Consider the following 5,817-nt stretch of genomic DNA (forward strand, 5'->3'; position numbering starts at 1 on the left):
ACAAAAGAAGGTGTAGCATGTTTTCTAGATACATTGCAAATTTCATAGTCTGATATGTCTATTTGCATGAGTATAATATGAACTCTAAATCCATCAAGTAAATCATGCAGACTAATATGTAGTTTAAGTGAATATATAAAATCTAAATCTATCAAGTAAATTATACAGATGAATACATAGCTTAAGTGAATATACATACTCTAGATCCATTGTAGTATGCATGGTACCTATATGCGTAGAACTATTTTTTGAAGTATTGTATCCAACTAGCTTCTCTTCAATGCACATAGGGCCACTTATAGATTGGTCTAGGTTGTCATTGTCCATTTTCAATTTTGCCTCAAAGCTAGCCAAGTGTGTGATCAATTCTAGTTGCATTGTGGCTCTTGTGGCACTTAAGGTTTGCTAAGCATTGTGAATCTTATTTGACCCACTCTGATGTGAATTGTAATGAGGCCAGTTTCTTCTGTGCATCTGACTGTATAGTTTTTACAGCCTCAAGCTCTATCTTCAATGCTACATTTCTACTCTCAAGCTGTTGCTTCCAATTGGACATGATCATCTATTGCTCCTCAGATGCCCTTGTTGGGTGAGTATAATTGTGCCCACTTCATTATTCAATACTTTCATTTAGTGGTAGATCCTAGTGTGCAGCTACATGAACTCCTCCTTTCAGCAACCTTTCAAACTATTGATGTGATAGCCGCATCAACTAATCTTATCTATGTTGCCCCATGTGTCGATCATCCACTACTTCATTTATGGATATATATCAGCTTCAGCTCAAAGGAAGAAGTTCTAATTGAGTTTATTACCTGTGGGAATTGTCAAGCTAGAATAAACATAAGTTTAAATTTTCCCTTCAAGCCCTTTAATGCATAGAAGACCAACCAAATTTCTTAGGGGTCGACATAGTGCAGCACCTATTCCTTCATGCATTCAAATGAGATAGTGCATGAGAGAGAGAGAGAGAGAGAGAGAGAGAGTTTTATTTTCTTTTGAAGATATGAAATGTCACATTGAAAAGTGATGATTTCGAAGGATCAAAACAAGAGGGCTCCTCCTCTTATAACACTTCAAATTCTTAGTTTGGATACATACAAACACTTCAATTTCTTAGTTTGGGTACAAACACTTCAATAATTTTATCTCCACTTTAGGACCAAGATCCTTCTCCACAAACAGATTGACTGATCACACTATCAAAGCATATTTGGGGACTTAGAAGTCATGTGTTTTAGTATTATTGAGACCAGTACCATAGTGTGTAATCATAAGATACGTAGTAGTAGACCAACAAAAGGATAGCCTTTGATTATAACAACTACAGATCTTAGGTTAGAACTTAGCTCCCTAGCTGCTTGGTTTGAGTCCTTTGTTCTTAATGAAGTCCATGAAGCTATGGACATGTAGGGAGGTCGTCCAGTACAGGGTAGCGGGGAATACAATCGTTCCAAGGGTTTTGCCCTTCTAAGATGGGGCTATCAAGAGTCTTCAATACTCTCCACACTGCAGTATTGCACTTGAAGCCTTAGCCCAACCCAATTTGCCACACCTTATCACCTTTCTGAAGCCTCTTCTTAGCCTCCCAATTGGCCAATACATACCATACCCCTGAGAATGAAGTGTTGCCAAACCTGTGTAGAGACATTAGAGACGGCTCTATATCATATGCACTCAAGCTCAGGCTCTTGCCCACCCCTTCTATCACTGCCTTTCCACCTGGATGAATGCAGAAGTGTTCAAAAGCTAGCTTAAAATTGGGCACATATGGCTTCACATCCTTCATCTTACACACGTTACCCTTTATTACACTCAAACCAGCCTTACATAGCTCACCCAGAGGCAACACTCTTGGAGCCAATTTCTTTATATTGCTTCTAAGAGAATTGCCAGCCACGTTGATCAGTTGAGTACTCAATTGAGCGCCAGGCACACCATCTTCATCTTCTTTAAAAACTACAACATTGTGGGCTTCATCTTGGGTTCACCCTCACAAGATGCAGCAGCTCGAGCTTGGCTCTGCTCTTATCTCTCCTTCTGTTGGAGAGCAACAGGGCATTGCCAGCCGCCCGAAACAAGCAGTTAGTGACCATCATGGACCTCGCCTTGCCATCATAGAGACCTTGGAGCACTTCCGTGCTAGCTACTAATGCATATCTAGCTGCATGTTTATAAACTCTAAGCAAATCCTTAGCCAAATCAACAGAGATAAGGCCAGCGCTGCAGCCCATGCCACCAAGGTGGAATGTCTTCACATCAGGTCTCATGTTGAAGCAGTTGACGAGCATTGAAGTTAAGGAAGGGGTGGGGTTAAAGACGCCACTGTTAACGACTACAACATCAAGCTCCTGAGGCAGGACGCCGGTTTTCTTAAGCAATTCATCCACAGCGCCCGCAAGAAGTATGTGGGCTTGTTCATGTAAGTCTTGCATGCGCACGCGCCACCGGCCTCTCTCTAGACTGGCCCTTGGCACATATGCCTCCTCCCCTATGCCAGACTTCAAGAAGACCTTGGCTTGGAAAAGCATGTCCTTCTCCCCTATGGTGCCGATCTCCTGCAAGAAATACTGCAGCACCTCCAAGCTTGTCTTGTTCTCATCGTTGTACTTGGCACAACTGTAGTCAATCAGGTATACAGAGGTCTTCCCACCAAGTACACGTATAAAATCAGAGAGAGCAGCATGGCAAGCACTAGCGTTAGGGTTCCTAGGCTCCAATCTGCATGGTAGAGCTGCTGATCAATTATGTGCTGCAGGGCTTCCCGTAGAGAGGCAGAGGGGAGAATTTCGTGAGATAACATGGCTATGCAGTCACTGTGCGCGTGAGTGTGTGCGCGCGTGTGTGGGTGAGAGAGAGAGAGAGAGAGAGAGCGCTCTCAGTGAGGGATTTCGTGAGAACGAAGATCTAAAAGAGAGAGAGGGGGCTTGACAATGGTTATGGCAGGGATTGAAGGGTTGGCAAGGGATACTGTCCAGAAACCCTATGAAGCATAGAGTGGCTGAGGAGCAAGTCAATATATATGTATTGGATCATGGGGTGGTTGACCGGACAGGAAATAATTAGTAGTAAAAAGAGTGACGCTAGAGTTGGTTTTTGGGGGGGGGGGGCGGGGCATCGCTCAAAAAAATAAAAGCGCCCACTCCAAAAAATAAAATAAAAAATAGGTGTGTATATTTATTACATATTAACCATCGACAATTAAGGTACAAAGGAGAGGAGTGAAAACCTAGATTTTTAAAAAATAAGAGAAAAAAATCTTTTCGATTGCTAGCATGTGATGTTGTCGTTTTTGACCCTTTGTATTCCGGCTTTCATTCCTGCGTTTCACTTCTCAATGTCTTTAACATACCGCAGCAATGCGCGGGTTGAGCACTAGTTGAAACAAACCTCTTCACAATTTTTTTTAAATTCTAATTCTTGACTCCCTGAAATAATATTGAAAAATTCATGATTACAAGGATTTCTCTAAGGTCTAAAAGAATTAATTACTAACCTATTCCAGGTCATATTACTAAGCTTCTAAGGCCTTTATAGTTTCTTCCTTTTTTTAATATTTTCAATTCTAGATCTAGCCCCAAGAAATAATGGGTTCTTTTTGTTTTTTATTTTGCAATGTGCATTGTGCATATACGTGAAAGAAACCATGATGTGGCTCCATAACTTAAAGCTCCTTACACTCCTATTTATCAGTGCCAACTTTTCACCTTAAAAAAGAGGTTTTAACTTATTATTAATTAAGTTATCTTCATTTTGCCCATTAATATGTTCGAAGTTATTCGACTTTTAATTACTTTTTTTGGGGGGGGGAGGGAGAGAAGGGACCATGGGAACATGTTCTTTTTTTGCAAGAGGGGTTTGTTTTATTTTTTACATCACACATGTGTCAGTGTGCTAAGGGGGTGAGTCGAATTGAACTCACGTGACCCGTATCACAAAGGAGTAATGCTCTATCGATAGGCTAGCCCCTACCAGAGAAAATGTTATAAGTTCTATTTCCACACTTTTCAAATTTTCAATATTACATATTTATTAATTGAATAGGGATCAACATTTGTGATTAATGCTAAATCAATAATTATTCAAGTGGAACATTCAAGAACTTTAGTAAAGACCTTAGAAATATTGGGTTATTTACCTTTGAATGATAGCAACAATGTTTTGTTCTCATAATGGGTGGCCTCTTTTTAGCATGAAGGAGCCCATCGGCAATAATAGTGGTGTAAAATAGAATTGCCTACAATGACAATGGGTGTAAATATTGACGCATGAGTGAAGGCATGCCATTCACATTCGGTTATTTTTTGCACTACTATTATTACGATACTAGGATGTCAGTATTAGCTGGGTTGTTATTATTGTACTAGGGTACCATCATTAGTCAGGGTCATATATATTGCCCAAAGTTGTTGAGCCACCCAAACAAATGTACACTTGAATATGGTTGTCACACACCAAGATGTGTCACAAATGAATAATACATCATAGCATGAAGGAGCCCATCGGCAATAATAGTGGTGTAAAATAGAATTGCCTACAATGACAATGGGTGTAAATATTGACGCATGAGTGAAGGCATGCCATTCACATTCGGTTATTTTTTGCACTACTATTATTACGATACTAGGATGTCAGTATTAGCTAGGTTGTTATTATTGTACTAGGGTACCATCATTAGTCAGGGTCATATATATTGCCCAAAGTTGTTGAGCCACCCAAACAAATGTACACTTGAATATGGTTGTCACACACCAAGATGTGTCACAAATGAATAATACATCATGTCAAGAAGAAGCCTTAAAGTTAAAAAAGATATCGCATTCGTAAAAACAAGATACATCGTGACCTCATTGTGGGGCTAAGTTTATATACCTAACACTTTGTATTGGGGGGTGGGGACAATAGCTGAGTGGTTAAGGTGGTGCCCACACTTCTCCTTGACTTCACAAAGGGGTGAGAGTGTGTAATGAACTCCTTCTCCAAAAGAAAAAAAACACTTTGTCTTATTCAATTTAGGTAGCCCGTAACTTCATATCTAACTCTATATTTTAAATTTCAATATAGAGACACATTGTGAATCTTTAGGTTGCTCACTAGTCCTTATAAATGTAGTGAGATATTCATGAGTAAGCAAACACACTTCTAAAATTGTTTCTAGTACAAGTTGATTTGTGAAAAAGATAAACTCTTTGTTTTTACATTAATATCATAAGTAAAAACTCCCAAAAGTTTTTTTTGTCACAAAAGTGCTTACAAATGCTTGATTAAATTCTCAACTTAAAATTATGTTTTTTTCCCAATGTTTAAATAAACTTTTCAATAGATACATGGGTTTAAACCTCCCACTACGACTTGATTTTGGAGCGACTCATAGTAGTAGCCAAGGTGGCACATGCTGCCAAGGAAATTATACAATGAGGGAGTGTGCATTGTTTAATTTGTGTGTGTGTGTGTGTGTGTGTTCTCCATATGTTTAAATACAACTTATTTTCAATAATGCATTTTCCCAACTTAATTAAATGACCCTAACTCTAAACCAAGTACTCCTAACTTAAGCTAATTTAAGCAATAACCATCCCACTTTCTCTACCTACCCTTTAGCCGTCCTATTCTTAAGCCCCTCCTCTCATAACCCCTCCCCATTCTTCCCAACCCCTAGCCTCCTCAATGTCACCTTATGCATGGCTCCACCCCTTCCTAAACCCTAGCCTCTTCAATGTCACCTTGTGTGTGGTTCCACCCCTTCCCTTTTGTTCTTATCCCTTCCTTTTTGTTCTTATCCCCCATACCTCACCCCCACCTAATAAATTCACTCCC

General features: G+C 39.7%; 1 pseudogene across 1 annotated transcript; it reads right to left on the reverse strand.

Annotated features, from left to right (window-relative positions):
- Positions 1-1,083: 1,083 nt before the first annotated feature.
- On the reverse strand, positions 1,084-2,977 carry LOC147610494 (3-ketoacyl-CoA synthase 8 pseudogene; annotated as a pseudogene). The gene has a single exon (XR_015264052.1). The product of XR_015264052.1 is annotated as a 3-ketoacyl-CoA synthase 8 pseudogene (transcript).
- Between the last annotated feature and the right edge of the window lie 2,840 nt (positions 2,978-5,817).

The sequence above is a fragment of the Cibotium barometz genome, chromosome 49 (assembly GCF_041138505.1).
Source record: "Cibotium barometz isolate CiBa-2024 chromosome 49, ASM4113850v1, whole genome shotgun sequence".
Classification (NCBI taxonomy): Eukaryota; Viridiplantae; Streptophyta; class Polypodiopsida; order Cyatheales; family Cibotiaceae; genus Cibotium; species Cibotium barometz.